Here is an 18,284-nt window from a genome sequence, read left to right as displayed (position 1 = left end):
AAAGTACTTCAAAAATCTTCATGGATTTTTAACGTTTGTAAAAAATAAGAGAAGTCCAACCTAAAAATAGGAACATATCAAAAGAATTTGTAAAAAAAGATTTTCCCCATTACAAAAAAACTAGAAGTTCAAATTAGAATAGAAGGAACAACTAAAAAAGTGTTTAAAAAATTCCTGTTTCTTAAAAACTAGAAGTTCAAATTTAGATAACGGAGCGGCTCGATGTTTATTACAAAATCAAGAAGTCCAAATTACAAAAAATAGAGCAGTTCGATATTTATTAGAAATACGTGATAGATGTTTAAGGTGAAAATAGTGGGGAGTTTAACTACTAAAAGAATGCCTTTCAGAAAAGAATATAAGAACAGAAAATTAAAAGCTTAAAAGGTTGTTGCAGGAAGTTTACGTGCTCCTTCTAGCATTGTTTAAAATTCATGCGTGAGACGTCCGACCATCCATTTAGATGTTGAAAAAGGGCAAAAACGATGTTGTTTTTGCGATTATTAAATAGTATATATATATATTAAAATAAAATAATATTGTGGACTGGATAATGCTTGTGCCCCTAGATGCTGGCCATGTGAGATTTTGATGACAGTGTAGTGATGACAAGTTCAGAAGATGTACTAATGAAAATAAAACAGATTAGTCGAGATGACTACCTTCTACTATTTTTCTTCTAGAATAATTCTGTCACTTCCTAGTGTTTTTCTATATGTACATTAAAAAGGCTTATATGTATGTAGCTACATGTGTTTCTAAATAGACCACGTCTATTTGTTTATCGCAATCGGCAAATTAAAAATATGGCAGTACCCGTCCTTTATGAATACTGAATATTGTTCTTAGGAGAAGTTCTTGTGTATAAAAATTTGTTAGTTATAAAACCATGAATTCGGAATTATACACTAATAAATTTTCCTGTTTGTAAAAAAACCTAGAGATTTAGATTTAAATAATGGAGAAGTACAATGTTTATTACAATACCAAGAAGGTGAAATTTAAAAAACCTGAGCCATTCAAAAAGTTGATAAAAAATGATGTTCCCTCTTTTAGAAAAGACCTAGAAGTTCAAATTTAAATAACACCATGAAGTCTTAAGTAAAAAATGAAGCTATTTAATGTTTATAGAAAAAAATCAAATTTCCCCAATACTAAAGATTAAAATCAAGAAGTTCAATTTTCAAAAACGGTGTAGTTCCATGTATATAAAAAATTCAGGTTTTCTCGTTACTAATGAGTACAACCAAGAAGTTCAATTGGAAAAAGCGGAGCAGTTTGATATTTATTTGAAAAAATTTATTTTTCAGTTACTAAAGAATAAAACCAATAAGTTCAATTCTAAATAACAAAGAAGTTTGATGTTTCTAAAAAAACTCCAATTTTCTCATTTCTAAAAAAACACAATGAAGTTTAAATAAAAAAGGTAGAGCGGTTCTGTGTCTATAACAAACTCAAATGTTTTTGCGTAACCGAGAGAAGTTCGGATTGATAACTCCCTAAAGTTCATGTGCTAAAGGGTGTGCATTTTGTATTTCAAGTGCTCGGCTCAGGAAAGTTCAAAAATTCTTGTGATAGAGGTTAAACAAAAATACATGATAGAAGTTCAAGGTGAAAACAGCGGGAAGTTCAACTACTACACAAAATGTATTTCACGTAAGAACATTTGAATAGAAAACAAAAGGCTTAACAGGTTTGTTGGAAGAAGTTCATGTGATCCTCCATAGTTAAAAATTTATGTGCGAGACGTCTGTCATTCATTTACATGTTGAAAAAAGCAAAAAACAACGTTGTTTTGCCATTTTAAAAACTGCTCTCAAATGGCAACGAATTTGTAACATGTGTCTACATGAAAAACTTACGGCGATTCAGATGCTTTCCACCGGGTATATTGTGTGCCACATTTCGATGAACGGTTTAAAATTTTCATGTATATCATTTAAAAGACGTTTTGATGTATTAAAAAAATTCTTACCCGTTGAAAGAAGTTCATAGTGAAAACAACGAGAAGTTCAAGTACTGCAAGGAATGCATTTCAGGTGAGAATAAAAGTATAGAAAAATAAAAGCTTAAAATGTTTGTTGAAAGAAGTTCAAGTGCTTTCTCCGGGGAGGTTCAAAAATCCTTGCAAGAGTGGTTCACCTTGTATTTCCATGCTCGATTTTTTTGTATAGAAATCGAATACAATTCTTTAATCAAAATATAAAAAGGTGGAGTTTAAATTGAAATAACACAGAAGTTCAGAGTTTATTAAAACCTAGAGTTTACCTGTTCAAAAAATAAAAAACACAACGCCATTTTTTGCACTTTTAAAAACAACTCATAAACGGAAAAATAGTTGCTAGAAGTTCAAGTGCTCGGCGAGGAAAAGTTCAATAAATTCTTGTGAGAGAGGTTCACCATGTATTTAGATGTCCAAAATACATAAAAAATGTAGTTTTGTGTGTTTTAAAATAATTCTCTCAAACAAGAGAGAAGTTCAAAGTGATAACAACCGGAAGTTCACGTACTACACGGTGTGTATTTCATATAAGAAAAAAAAATAAACTGAAACAGAGTGAAGTTCAAACGGACATGCCCCAGAAGTTTAACTACTTCACGCAGTGCAAAAAACAGCACGTCAAAAACATAGTGAAGTTCAAACAGACATGCCCCGGAAGTTCAACTACTTCACGCAGTGCATTTCCGTTCATGATGAACGCAGAAATCATGATCTCGCAATTTTCTAATTTACCTCAAAACGACAGGAATATCATTTGTGTAAGTTAAAGTGCTCGGTCAGAGTAAGTTAAAATAATATTGTGAGAGATGTTTGTACAAAAGAGATATCATTTGTGTAACACTTGACGAATGAATGAGAATATTACAAACGAAAAATACGTCACACAAGTTCAACGTGACAACAGCACGAAGTTCGACTACTATAGTGAATGAATTTGAGATGAAAAACTTCTAAAATTATCGCGAGTATTAAAAAACGATCAACACGGGAAAGTTGTGTGTTTACACCAACTTTCCATCGGTATATCACTTGCTCAATTCTGATGAGTGGATGGACAGCTACGAGCAGTGGATGGAGATCCACGAGAAAAAAAAGCACGTGAAAAATAGAGTGAAGTTCAAGTAGACATGCCGGGAAGTTCAGGTTCTTCACGTGGTGCATTTTCAAAAAATCTGTTTCGCGATAAAGGCAGAACGAATGATCTCTCCATTTTCCAAATTACTTGAAAACGGCTAGGAATCACAGAAAACCATCAACATGAAAAAGTTTCGCATTTTTCTTAACTATTCAACGGTAAAGTTTGTACAAATTACAACGAAAATACGTTTTTAGCCATTTTTAAAATTTACTTAAACCAGTAAGGAACTGGGAGAAACAAATATATACCAAAAAATTCGTATTTCCTCAAGCTTTCCAACGCCATAATATTTGCTACATTCGGATATACGGTTAAAAAAATCGAAAATACGAACACGGTGGAACTTGTACCATTTTATAAATTACTCTTAAACCGTTTAAAAGTTTGACTATTGGTCCTCGTGATCAGTTGTTGGATCTATTGCCTTGTCAAAAGTTTAACTTGAGTAAGGGCTATCGTCAGTCAAATCAGAACCAACGATGTTCGTAATGTTATCTTACTCCTGGTTGATCCCTCGAGCATACACCATTACATCTTTTGGTCTGACCAATACTATCACATTGTTCACATAATGGTGGACGTCCAGTGATATGGAAATCCCGATGTGTTGCTGCTGAGCCCATCAGCAGCATCTTGTCTCCACCATGATTCATATTGAACATCCAGCTAGTGTTGGAAACTTGTGTAAGCCTTCCCTTCATGCCCCGTTCATGAAGTATATGTTTGGATGAAAGTAGTGACTTCCTCTAAGGTCACGTGCAATCGATGCAAGTTGCCACCATGAATTCGAGGGAGCTTGTTTTTGTTTCCTTTGGAATCATCCCAAGTCAGTCATGCATTCGTGCGAAGTACTCTATGGTTTAGTAGATTAATTACCTCCACTCCATATGTGTTCCTAGCTGTCTGTGTCAAAACCGGCGGATCTCGGGTAGGGGGTCCCGAACTGTGCGACTAGGCGGATGGTAATAGGAGGCAGGGGACACGAAGTTTTACCCAGGTTCGGGCCCTCTTGATGGAGGTAAAACCCTACGTCCTGCTTGATTAATATTGATGATATGGGTAGTACAAGAGTAGATCTACCACGAGATCAAAGAGGCTAAACCCTAGAAGCTAGCCTATGGTATCATTGTATGTTGTCCTACGGACTAAAACCCTCCGGTTTATATAGACACCAGAGAGGGCTAGTGTTACACAAGGTCGGTTACAAAGGAGAAGATATGCATATCCGTATTGCCTAGCATGCCTTCCACGCCAAGTAGAGTCCCATCCGGACACGAGACGAAGTCTTCAATCTTGTATCTTCATAGTCTAATAGTCCGGCCAAAGAATATAGTCTGGCTGTCCGGAGACACCCAAATCCAGGACTCCCTCAGTAGCCCCTGAACCAGGCTTCAATGACGATGAGTCTGGCGCGCAGTATTGTCTTCGGCATTGCAAGGCGGGTTCCTCCTCCGAATACATCACGGAAGAATTTGAATACAAGGATAGTGTACGACCCTGCAAAATAAGTTCCACATACCACCATAGAGAGAATAATACTTCCACAAATCTAATCTGCTAACACGTCTTGGCAACACGACATTATGTCATGGCCCGGTGATTATTTGAACCGTTTCCTTTAACTAGCCCCGCACATAACGTGAGGCAGTTTTTTCACACGTCTTGTCAAAGCAGAGATCGGGTCCCCTTATGACGGGATTCTCATGAATAGGGGCGTGGGTAACCCAACCGCGCCATCGATTACGGCGCTTGGGGGATAAGCGAGTTTTACTAGGCTAGTGGGGGCGCATAGTTTCGACCGCCCATATAAAGGGACAAGGATTAACCTTTTCATCCACGCCTTCTTCCTCCTTTGCTCATCCACTTTCGCACACTCGAGCTCCAGCGCCTAAGTCCGCATTTCCCACCTCGACCTTCTCCAATCATGTCCGGAGCGGGAGGCAGGTGGATGGTCTCCTCCGTCATGGAGGGACACATCAAGAAGCTGAGGAGAGCCGGATACCTGCCCGACACCCCTAGGCCCCATGAGAGGGTAGTGTTCCTTACCCACTTCCTCCGCGGACTGGGATTCCCTCTCCACCCATTCGTCCGGGGGCTCATGTTCCACTACGACCTGGCCCTGAATTTCATCCTCAACATATCGGCGTTTATCATCGTTTGCGAGGCCTTCCTCCGCATCAAGCCCCACTTCGGCTTATGGCTGAAGACCTTCAACGTCAAGCCGAAGGTAGTGAGCGGCCGCCAGGCGGAGTGCGGAGGCGCCATGGTGGGCGAGATGCCCAACGTCACATGGCTCGAGGGATCCTTCATGGAGACCATAAAGGGGTGGCAATCGGGGTGGTTCTACATCACCGAGCTGCGCGACCCTAAATGGGTAGCGGCCCCCGAGTTCCGATCTGGCTTCCCCACGTGGCTCACCTCCTGGCAAGAGAAGGGCCTGTCCTTGGGTAGTTCGGGAGAGCTGACCAGACTCCAAACATGTATTCAAAACATGGTGAACAAGAAGCTCAAACTTGTCAACGTGGTCCAGGTCATGCTCATCCGCCGGATCCTCCCGTGCCAACAACGGGCTTTCAACTTGTGGGAGTTCGACCTGGCCCAGCACCGAACTCTGAACAGGCTCTTCGACACAACTCACGAAGATGCCTGGAAGATGCTGTTCAAGAGCGCCGAGGTTCCCCCTCCCACTACGGAGGGCCGCGGATTCTGCACGAAGCGCCAAGCCAGCGCGGTAAGCTGTTTTACCTCTCACAGGATACTTGTTTTCCATAGTTTGACTCTATGTGGGATCTAAGCTCCCGTACCTTTGACATGACTGGCAGGAGACGGCCGGACAGGTCGACTGTCCGGCTCCTTTGCCCGAAGGCCCAGCAGACGCTCTCCTGGCGAAGATGCTGACTCCGGCTCCTTATACGGTGCTGGAGAAGACCAAGAAGGCCCAGGGAACCCGAAAGAGTTCCCGACGCCAGGCGTCATCGGACTCACCATCTGATGACTCTACGGCACACTCCTCCCCCGAAGACGAGGAGGAAGAAGAAGATGCTCCCCCTCCAGGCAGGGGAGACAAGAAAAGGAAGGCCGCCCCATCAGGGGGGGGGCGAAGGGTCCAAGAAGGGAAGGACTCTCCTTCCGGACAGCTCCACCATCGCCGCCGAAGGCGAAGACGAGTGGTTGCCCAGGGCCAAGCCCCTAGGGAGGTCGTAAGTATTTGGATACTAGAGTAACTCATAGCATTCCTTTGTCGCACTGCTTTCCATAACTCCGAATATGATTATGCAGGCCGCCACGAGCCCGTATCGATGTATCGTTAGACGGCTCCCTGGGCTCGTCGGATATGGATAGCGATCCACTTCCGACCGCCACCTCCCCTTGCCCTACGATCGACGCCGAGGTGTTGTCTCAAGAGGCACCGGGTTGAGGGGAGACAGTCCCGGAGGCGCCTCAAGGCGACCTTCCGGACTCCGGGAGCCGAGGGGACAAGGTCCCTGAGGGCCCCGAGTTCGGCCCTCAGCCAAACACCGCGCCGAAACCTCCAGCGGTTCCAGACTCGGGCAGGCGGCCTCCTTCTAAGAGGGGCGTGACGCCTGTGCCGGTGACCTCTGTCCATCCAGAGGTGCCGTACAATCTGATGGAAGCGCTTCGAAGCGCTTCCATCGACGAGGAGCACCATACTATTATGAGTGCGGTGGTCCAGAAGGTTCAGTACGTCCGCCAAGAGCGGATTGACTGAAGCCTGTGCCATCCTTCTAACAGGATTTGAGGTAAGTGATTAGAATATAGGAAAAATATTACCGCATAGACAGTAGCCCCTGATGCTCTGTTCGGTGTTCATAAAGAAAAGCCGAACAGAGGATCAAACAACATCGCAGGAGTCTAATATAAGTATATCAATATGCATATGCAGGCTTCGCTGCTGGCATTGGCCGCACTAACTACGGAGGTCGCCGCACTGAAGCAGGACCTTAAAGTGTCCAAGGACGAGCTCGGCCTTGCCAAGAGGCAGCTCGAGGAGAACAAAGGTAAGTAATACCTAGTTTATGCATATGTATAAAAAGAATGCGATTGCGAAATGACAGGATCATCATGAATTTGCCAGGGGGCACGACCGAAGTGGCGACCCTAAGGCAAACACTGTCCGAGGCCGAAGATAAAGCGGCCAAGGAGCGCACCGAGTGGGAAAGGCAAGGGGCTCGGGTGGGCGAGGTGCAGCAAGAGCTCCAGGCTCTCGTGACGAAGCATGAGGTGTTGGAGCTTGACTCAAAGACGCGAGAGTCTGAGCTTGCCGCGGCCCTCGAGAGCGCAACAAATGCCAAGGCCGAAGCCCAAAAGGCCCTCTAGGAGATTGACGCGATGAAGAAAATAGCGGCGGGTAAGGCATTATATATGCGAAGCAAGCATGTGAAAGTAAATTACCTATTACTTACCCGAATCTGGAGCTCTCCAGGAGCATTCGCAGATTTGCCCCGCAGCGTGTCGAATGCCGCACAGTTTTACCAGGCCGAGGACGGAAGCTCAACGAAGAAGTTGTTCTGGTCTCAGTATACTGGGACCGAACACCCGGTGCCTATGAGCGACTAGCTGAAGCAGCTGGTTGAGCTACACAAAGCGGCCGAAAAGGCCATGAAGGGCTTTATAGTCCGGCTGTGGCCTGGCGACGCCCTTCCGAACAGCTACTTTGGCCTTGTGAGGCGGCTTGTGGACGCCTGCCCACGGCTGGAGGTCGTCAAGCGGTCTGTCTGCATCGAAGGTGCACACCGGGCTTTCGCCCGCGTGAAGGTGCAATGGGTCAAGCTAGACGTCGTGAAGCTGATCAAGGAGGGACCGCCGCAGGGCAAGGAGCATCGCACCCTCGAAATTTATTATGAGGGTGTCCTAAAGCGTGCCCGTCTTGTAGCGGACAAATGTTCAAAGGATGTAATATTTGAGTAAACTTGCTCGTGTGATCCTATATGATGAAAACTTGTTTCATATGTGCTATGCAATGCTTGTTTGAATTTAAAATATTACCTTCTGTTTGGCTGTTTATCCAATCTGAGAGATGGCTAGTCCTCGGCTTCTGCCCCCATGCCGCGAGTGCTGGGGTGTTCGGGATAAACCTGAGCACTCTTGTTCCCATTGTTGGGTCCTTCGAGGGAGGTGCTCAGCACATCGAACAAGGCAACCGGACTAATAATGCTTTATCACTCTCACTTAGCCATAGAATTCTATAATTTTAAATTTTGGCGAAGCCCCTGGTATTCGGAAGGCCGAATTCAGGGCGCGATACACGCCTTTAAGCCGGACAGGACCAACTCCTCGCTCTAAGCAGCATAAGTCTTTAGGCACTCGAAATCTCGCCGAATAGCGACCAGTCTCTCACCTTATCATGACAGTCAGTTTTAGCTTTCTCTACTGAGGTGCTTATCCCAACAGAATCGGGGCACAATCGCAGTAGTTCTCCTAGCGCTACCTTAGACGATAGAGTAGAACGTAAGGTACTAAAACATAGGAGCCGGGCAAACCCAACATTTGACCAAAGACACAATTCGGAGCTGATGCATATAATGCTATAAGTTCGGGGTGGCGCACTTGTGAAAGTGTTCGGACTTCTCACACCATATCTGTGGGGTACTTAAGCCCCTGGTGTGTTGACCTTACCAAAGTGTACTGTTGCAAGGCGTCATTAATGAACACATATATATATAATAAGAATGCAATAATAGTCGTAATATTATGCGTTGTTTATTCAAAGAGGTGCGTTAAAGCAGAATGATACAGATAGTGCGATAAGCAAAAAGTAGTACTATGTCCCTTCCAAGGGCCAGCTGAGGAATAGTATTAAAGCAAATATTTCACTCGTTATCGTAATCCACCTGGGAGTACCGTGGTGTGACGTAGCTTTCTACCTCTCTTGGTTGCTGCATCATGTGTTCGGCAATCATGCTGCCAGACAAGGTTTCCAGAGATTAAAGTCCTAAAAGAGAAAAATAACAAAGCGGGAAGCCCCTAGTGCGGTTTAGGCCGCGTCTTGGAGCGTGTCGTAGTTGTGCCCCCCTCCCCACCTGTGCCCATGGTATTTTTAATGCGTAATTATGTACGCGTGGCACAAATTTTGCCGTTTGGCTTGGGCCGGGGTGGGGGCCGCATTGCTACGCAAGCTCAGACCGTGCCAGGCGGTCTAGTTGTCGATTACTCCGAGCGTGTTTCAAGGTGTCCTGGTCTTGAAACGCCGAACTGGTGGATTGCCTTGAGAGGCTGCTTTGCGCTTCTGCTGCGAGGGCCGTAGTGTGCTCCTCCGTGCGGAGAGAGCGCTCTGTGTTTCCGTTAACTGTGATGACCCCCCGGGGTCCTGGCATCTTGAGCTTGAGGTATGCATAATGCGGTACCACATTGAATTTCACAAATGCGGTTCGCCCGAGTAGTGCATGATAGCCAAAGCGGAACGGGACTATATTGAAGATTAATTCTTCGCTTCGGAAGTTATCCGGGGATCCAAAGACCACTTCCAGTGTAATTGAGCCTGTGCAATGGGCCTCTACACCTGGAATGACGCCTTTAAAGGTTGTTTTTGTGGGTTTGATCCTTGAGGGGTCTATACCCATTTTGCACACTGTGTCCTGGTAAAGCCGGTTCAGGCTACTCCCGCCATCCATAAGGACTCGAGTGAGGTGAAATCCGTCAATGATTGGGTCTAAGACCAGTGCGGCGAATCCGTCGTGACGGATACTAGTGGGGTGGTCCCTACGATCGAAGGTGATCGGGCAGGAGGACCATGGGTTGAACTTTGGGGCGACTGGCTCCAACACACATACGTCCCTGAGCGCACGCTTCTGCTCCCTCTTGGGGATGTGGGTTGCGTATATCATGTTCACCGTCCGCACTTGTGGGGGGAACCTCTTCTGTCCTCCGGTGTTTGGCTGCCGGGGCTCCTCTTCGTCATCGTTGTGTGACCCCTTTTCTTTATCTTTGACAGTTAACTTGCCGGCCTGTTTGAACACCCAGCATTCCCTGCTGGTGTGGTTGGCTGGCTTATCAGGGGTACCATGTATTTGACACGAGCGATCGAGTATGCGGTCCAAACTAGACGGGCCTGGAGTGCTTCTTTTAAATGGCTTTTTCCGCAGACCGGGTTTAGAGCATTTGAATCCGGCATTAACTGCCATATCCTCAGTATTATCACTGTTAATGCGGCGCTTATGTTTGCGACGTGACCTGCTATTGCCGTCCTTGGTATCCGAAGTACCATGGTTTTTTTGATATGTTGTTACAGCGAGCCAGCCAGCTGTCTTCTCCCGCACAAAAGCGGGTCATGAGTGTCGTGAGGGCTGCCATAGATTTCGGCTTTTCCTGTCCAAGGTGCCGGGCAAGCCACTCGTCACGGATGTTATGCTTGAAGGCTGCTAGGGCCTCTGCATCCGAACAGTCGATGATTTGATTTTTCTTTGTTAGGAACCGTGTCCAGAATTGCCTGGCCGATTCTTCTGGCTGCTGAATTATGTGGCTCAAGTCATCGGCGTCTGGTGGTCGCACATAAGTGCCCTGAAAGTTGTCGAGAAATGCAGCTTCCAGATCTTCCCAACAGCTAGTGGACTCTGTTGGCAAGCTGTTAAGCCAATGCCGCACTGGTCCTTTGAGCTTTAGTGGGAGGTATTCGATGGCATGTAAGTCATTGCCGCGGGCCATGTGGATGTGGAGGAGGAAATCCTCGATCCATACCACAGGATCTGGTGTGCCGTCGTATGATTCAATATTTACGGGTTTGAAACCCTCTGGGATTTGATGATCCATTACTTCTTCTGTGAAGCATAGGGGGTGTGCGGCGCCTCTGTATTGGGCTATATCATGACGCAGCTCGAATGGGTCTTGCCCGCTGTGTTCGGCCCGGCCGGATTGACTTTTACTGTATCTGGCGTGACATTTATCGTCTCGCATAGTGGCGCGCCCTTGTGATCCGTAGATCGATCTTGCATGTTTTTCTTTGTCCTCCAATACATCTCGCAGGTCTGGCATATTTCCCCATGCCTTTTTATTTGAATGGCGTCGGGGTGCAGGCTGAGTTTTTGGCTGGAATGCCTTTTTCTTTTGTTGGACAATTTTCCATGGCCTATATTAATAATTTAAACAATTTTCATATGAATATTTACTTATATAAGAACATTATAGTTCGTTGTTTTCCCCAAATTTTGTGTTAGTACAATTATTTAATCAACATATTTTCCTAATAATGTCAACTATGTTTTTTATAGAGAAAATAGTTGTGTCAGTTTCACTTTTTTTCCAGATATTATATATGATTATACCCCCTCCAATCCCTTTTACTCTGCGCATAAGTTTTTCTTGTTTTTTCCGCAATACTCTGCGCGATCCTGATTTGTAGCGGTTTCTTCCAAGTCTATCCTAATCTTCAGCCCTGCATGCAACGCTACCTCCTCATGTGCATTAATTACTGACCGCGCATGCAGCGCATGCAAAGGAGAATGGGCCAATAACAGCCATGCAGAGGAAACGAGGAGGACGGGCCAATAACTGGCTCTGTTGGTCATAGCTTCTCATCTTTCCTGGTCGCTGCAATTCAACTAGCACAGGGGCAATTTCGTCCAAAAAAAGTTACAAGTAGGTCTCCTTGGTATGCGTGACGTGAGTTATGCGTAGACTAAAAAAATAGGAGGGAGTATTATGCAGTAGAAAATATCATTTATATTTGATCATATATATTTCATCGTAGATACAAAGGGATGGGTTTCGACATATGCACTGATGTAACGATGACAGACCGCACTGAAACACCACGAGAAAAGGTGCATATAGCTAACCTTCCTTGGTATGTATATTGTACATGCAAATACGAAAGGTATATTTTTGTATATTAATATTTTTTCAGAATATAGGATACATGGATATGGACTTTGGATATGCACAAAAAGAATCCATTGAGGGTTCCGATGCGAACTTGCTAAAAGGGACAGTAAATTCACCAAGTTTTTTACAACATAATGATGTCGAAGCGGTGATATCTCATAACAAACCAAAAAAGGATGACAATTTAAATGTTATCGCACAAGGTATTTCTTTAATGTTATTATCAATATTTTCTTTGTGAAATTGCCTTCTGTATTCAACTAATTTGGCTCATTTTGTTGTCAAAGTTGGCTCAATTTTTTATGAAGTCGACCGACTATGTTTGTACCCTAGAGATATTTCAGTCACCGCATCAATCATGTCTGCCCCCAAGAAAACCTTGTTCGTGGACATCTTGTTATCAACGGACGATTGGAATGCCTTTTGAAAGATGATATGTTCTTACACGATGCTGTAAGTCCAACTGCATAAACTTTGTAATTAATAATTGCAACGAAATATAATATTGTAATATATATATAGGGTGGCACTATTCTAATCCCAGGATTAGAATAGTTATTTGGATCACAACGCCCCTATATATAGCCCGACTAGGTTTTCCCGAACTAAAAAAACTCAAGCTGCCCCCGCAGCTCCCCCGACAGCCCCACGACCTTTCCCCGATCCTGCCGCGGCCTCCTCCCGGCACGCCGCCATGACCCGTGACCATCTCCCGCCACCGCGACCGCCCGCCGGACCGTCGGCCACGACGCGCCGCCCCGAGGCACCTCCCACCGTCGTCCCCCAGCTCCGACGCGCCTCCTATCGCTGTCTTCCCGGTCCCCGACGTGCCTCCCGCTGTCGGCCTCTGGATATGGCCGTCGCTCCGCCTTCGCTTGCCGGATACAGCCGATGCGCCATCCCCTCCGACGGATCTACCCAGGGACCGATCCCGACACCGCCTGTAGCCACCACGCACCGACGCTCGCCCCACCGAATCTGCTAGACGCCTCAGCTTCAACTGGACTGCCCTGCCTACTTCTGGTGCGCCGGTGCACCCCCTCTATGCATCATCGCCCAGATTGCAGACATGATCAGAGGACGTGGGAGGAAGTAGTGGGCGCCTGAAGACTGAAGATGTGCAGTTCGGGCAGTACAACTTGGTAGGTCAAGAGATTCATCTGCCCGCTATGATGCTGGCCAGTGTGTCGGGGAGCGATAGCCTCCCCGACCTGCAGCTTTCACCCACCATCGTGTGGTTGTGCTGCAGCCGCTGTTGTACAGTGGTTTAGGAGGATCCCCGCCAAAGCTGGCTCAGCTCATCCCCAACCTCATCGCGTCTGCCCTCTTGGTCCGCCTCACCTTCCAACGATGGCACAAGGAATGTGGCCAAAACGGGGGAGCTGCTGCAGCCGTACTACTACTAATGCAAATCTAGTGAAGAAGGAATATTAAGCACAAAGCTCAAAGATCCCTTTGCTGATATGTTTAGACAAAACACAGAGAGAAATTTCAGAGATCCCTCTGCCGAATATGAGCATGCCATACAAACTTCTATCAGACAACAAAAAATGTGTCAGGCCCCGTCTAAGTGGTAGTGGCTCCTTTGCTCACGGAATCTGTAGCCCTTTCTATTATGTCGAGCAATTCACTTGTTGTCAATATTCTGTATCCAATATTATGGGGCCTCATGGCGCCTAGTAGTTTACATTATTCACCGATGCACCTCTTTTCTCTGTAGCAGAAAGACAGAAGTTCATCCCGACAGCCTATATGGTTCAATGTGTATATTAAATGAAGGAAAAAGCAAGATTAGGTGTCCAGCAACATCAGTGTGTGGCTGCCTATAATTCTTCTGTGTGTGCGTGCACGCTGTGCACATGAGCATTAGTACGAGGAAAATGGAGACTGGCCGGAGCAAGTTAAAAAAGTTGACCAAGAAGTTCAAAATAAAAAAAGTACTTCAAAAATCTTCATGGATTTTTAACGTTTGTAAAAAATAAGGGAAGTCCAACCTAAAAAGAGGAACATATGAAAAGAATTTGTAAAAAAAGATTTTCCCCATTACAAAAAAAGTAGAAGTTCAAATTAGAATAAAAGGAACAACTAAAAAAGTGTTTAAAAAATTCCTGTTTCTTAAAAACTAGAAGTACAAATTTAGATAACAGAGCGGCTCGATGTTTATTACAAAATCAAGAAGTCCAAATTACAAAAAATAGAGCAGTTCGACATTTATTAGAAATACGTGATAGATGTTTAAGGTGAAAACAGTGGGGAATTTAACTACTAAAAGAATGCATTTTAGAAAAGAATATAAGAACAGAAAATTAAAAGCTTAAAAGGTTGTTGCAGGAAGTTTACGTGCTCCTTCTAGCATTGTTCAAAATTCATGCGTGAGACCTCCAACCATCCATTTAGATGTTGAAAAAGGGAAAAAATGATGTTGTTTTTGTGATTATTAAATAGTATATATATATATATATATTAAAATAAAATAATATTGTGGAGTGGATAATGCTTGTGCCCCTAGACGCTGGCCATGTGAGATTTTGATGACAGTGTAGTGATGACAAGTTCAGAAGATGTACTAATGAAAATAAAACAGATTAGTCGAGATGACTACCTTCTACTATTTTTCTTCTAGAATAATTCTTTCACTTCCTAGTGTTTTTCTATATGTACATTAAAAAGGCTTATATGTATGTAGCTACATGTGTTTCTAAATAGACCACGGCTATTTGTTTATCGCAACCGGCAAATTAAAAATATGGCAGTACTCGTCCTTTATGAATACTGAATATTGTTCTTAGGAGAAGTTCTTGTGTATAAAAATTTGTTAATTATAAAACCATGAATTCGGAATTATACACTAATAAATTTTCCTGTTTGTAAAAAAACCTAGAGATTTAGATTTAAATAATGGAGAAGTACAATGTTTATTACAATACCAAGAAGGTGAAATTTAAAAAACCTGAGCCATTCAAAAAGTTGATAAAAAACGATGTTCCCTCTTTTAGAAAAGACCTAGAAGTTCAAATTTAAATAACACCATGAAGTCTTAAGTAAAAAATGAAGCTATTTAATGTTTATAGAAAAAAATCAGATTTCCCCAATACTAAAGATTAAAATCAAGAAGTTCAATTTTCAAAAACGGTGTAGTTCCATGTATATAAAAAATTCAGGTTTTCTCGTTACTAATGAGTAAAACCAAGAAGTTCAATTGGAAAAAGCAGAGCAGTTTGATATTTATTTGAAAAAATTTATTTTTCAGTTACTAAAGAATAAAACCAATAAGTTCAATTCTAAATAACGAAGAAGTTCGATGTTTCTAAAAAAACTCCAATTTTCACATTTCTAAAAAAACACAATGAAGTTTAAATAAAAAAGGTAGAGCGGTTCTATGTCTATAACAAACTCAAATGTTTTTGCGTAACCGAGAGAAGTTCGGATTGATAACTCCCTAAAGTTCATGTGCTAAAGGGTGTGCATTTTGTATTTCAAGTGCTCGGCTCAAGAAAGTTCAAAAATTCTTGTGATAGAGGTTGAACAAAAATACATGATAGAAGTTCAAGGTGAAAACAGCGGGAAGTTCAACTACTACACAAAATGCATTTCACGTAAGAACATTTGAATAGAAAACAAAAGGCTTAACAGGTTTGTTGGAAGAAGTTCATGTGATCCTCCATAGTTAAAAATTTATGTGCGAGACGTTTGTCATTCATTTACATGTTGAAAAAAGCAAAAAACAACGTTGTTTTGCCATTTTAAAAACTGCTCTCAAATGGCAACGAATTTGTAACATGTGTCTACATGAAAAACTTACGGCGATTCAGATGCTTTCCACCGGGTATATTGTGTGCCACATTTCGATGAATGGTTTAAAATTTCCATGTATATCATTTAAAAGACGTTTTGATGTATTAAAAAAATTCTTACCCATTGAAAGAAGTTCATAGTGAAAACAACGAGAAGTTCAAGTACTGCAAGGAATGCATTTCAGGTGAGAATAAAAGTATAGAAAAATAAAAGCTTAAAATGTTTGTTGAAAGAAGTTCAAGTGCTTTGTCCGGGGAGGTTCAAAAATCCTTGCGAGAGAGGTTCACCTTGTATTTCCATGCTCGATTTTTTTGTATAAAAATCGAATACAATTCGTTAATCAAAATATAAAAAGGTGAAGTTCAAATTGAAATAAGACAGAAGTTCGGAGTTTATTAAAACCTAGAATTTACCTGTTCAAAAAATAAAAGAACACAACGCCATTTTTTGCACTTTTAAAAACAACTCATAAACGGAAAAATGGTTGCTAGAAGTTCAAGTGCTCGGCGAGGAAAAGTTCAATAAATTCTTGTGAGAGAGGTTCACCATGTATTTAGATGTCCAAAATACATTAAAAATGTAGTTTTGTGTGTTTTAAAATAATTCTCTCAAACAAGAGAGAAGTTCAAAGTGATAACAACCGAAAGTTCACGTACTACACGGTGTGTATTTCATATAAGAAAAATACAATAAACTGAAACAGAGTGAAGTTCAAACGAACATGCCCCAGAAGTTTAACTACTTCACGCAGTGCAAAAAACAGCACGTCAAAAACATAGTGAAGTTCAAATAGACATGCCCCAGAAGTTCAACTACTTCACGCAGTGCATTTCCGTTCACGATGAACGCAGAAATCATGATCTCGCAATTTTCTAATTTACCTCAAAACCACAGGAATATTATTTGTGTAAGTTAAAGTGCTCGGTCAGAGTAAGTTAAAAAAATATTGTGAGAGATGTTTGTACAAAAGAGATATCATTTGTGTAACACTTGACGAATGAATGAGAATATTACAAACGAAAAATACGTCACAGAAGTTCAACATGACAACAGCACGAAGTTCGACTACTATAGTGAATGAATTTGAGATGAAAAAATCTCAAATTATCGCGAGTATTAAAAAACGATCAACACGGGAAAGTTGTGTGTTTACACCAGCTTTCCATCGGTATATCACTTGCTCAATTCTGACGAGTGGATGGACAACTACGAGAAGCGGATGGAGATCCACGAGCAAAAAAAGCACGTGAAAAACAGAGTGAAGTTCAAGTAGACATGCCGGGAAGTTCAGGTTCTTCACGTGGTGCATTTTCAAAAAATCTGTTTCGCGATAAAGGAAGAACGAATGATCTCTCCATTTTCGAAATTACTTGAAAACGGCTAGGAATCACAGAAAACCATCAACATGAAAAAGTTTCGCATTTTTCTTAGCTTTTCAATGGTAAAGTTTGTACAAATTACGACGAAAATACGTTTTTGGCCATTTTTAAAATTTACTTAAACTAGTAAGGAACTGGGAGAAACAAATATATACCAAAAAATTCGTATTTCCTCAAGCTTTCCAACGCCATAATATTTGCTACATTCGGACATACGGTTAAAAAAATCGAAAATATGAACTCGGTGGAACTTTTACCGTTTTATAAATTACTCTTAAACCGTTTAAAATTAGAAAAAACTTTTTGCATGAAAAAGTAGCGCATTTTCATATGCTTTCCAACGCCATATCCTTTGCCTCAATTGGTTTAGCCGTTTAGAAATGACATCAAAAATACGAACTCGGGTGTTCCATTTGCGAAATTCTACGATTTTCCAAATTACTCTTTATCCATAGGGAATTACAGAAAACTTTCAACATGTGGAAGGAGCGGATTTACAGCAGCTTTCCAAAGCCATATTATTTGCCTCATTCCAATAAACGGTTTAGAAATGAGATCAAAAATACGATTCATGTTTTTTGTGTGATGAAAAGTTGGTTTTCAAAACTGCTCTTAAACCGCTTATAATTTGCCAAAAATTCAACTTGGGTCATGATACTGGTGTCTATAGCTTTCCAACGGTATATCGCAAGCCCCATTTGGGCAATGTTGTCGGAAGTTCAACCTAGCACTGGGAGAAGTTCAGGTCGAACAACTCAGACAGTAAAATTGCAACAGATACATGTTTCATCACAATCCAATGAGCGAGATTCCTATTTAAAATGTGCATTTAGTTGCTAAAAACCGTTTGTAGATTACACTTACATCACATAGAATATGAACTCGGTGGAACTTGTACCGTTTTCTAAATTACTTTTAAACCATTCAAAATTAGAAAACAATTTTAACATAAAAAGTAGCGCATTTTCATAAGCTTTCCAACGCCATATTATTTACCTTAATTGGATTAGCCGTTTAGAAATGGCGTCAAAAATACGAACTCGGGTGTTCGGTTTGCGAAATTTTATGATTTTCTGAATTACTCTTTAACCGTAGGGAATTAAAGAAAACTTTCAACATGTGGAAGGAGCGG

Source organism: Triticum urartu, chromosome 6A (genome assembly GCF_056163025.1).
Source record: "Triticum urartu cultivar PI428250 chromosome 6A, HENAU_Tu73, whole genome shotgun sequence".
Classification (NCBI taxonomy): Eukaryota; Viridiplantae; Streptophyta; class Magnoliopsida; order Poales; family Poaceae; genus Triticum; species Triticum urartu.
The sequence above is the reverse complement of the archived record's forward strand: the minus strand, read 5'-3'. Positions refer to the sequence as shown.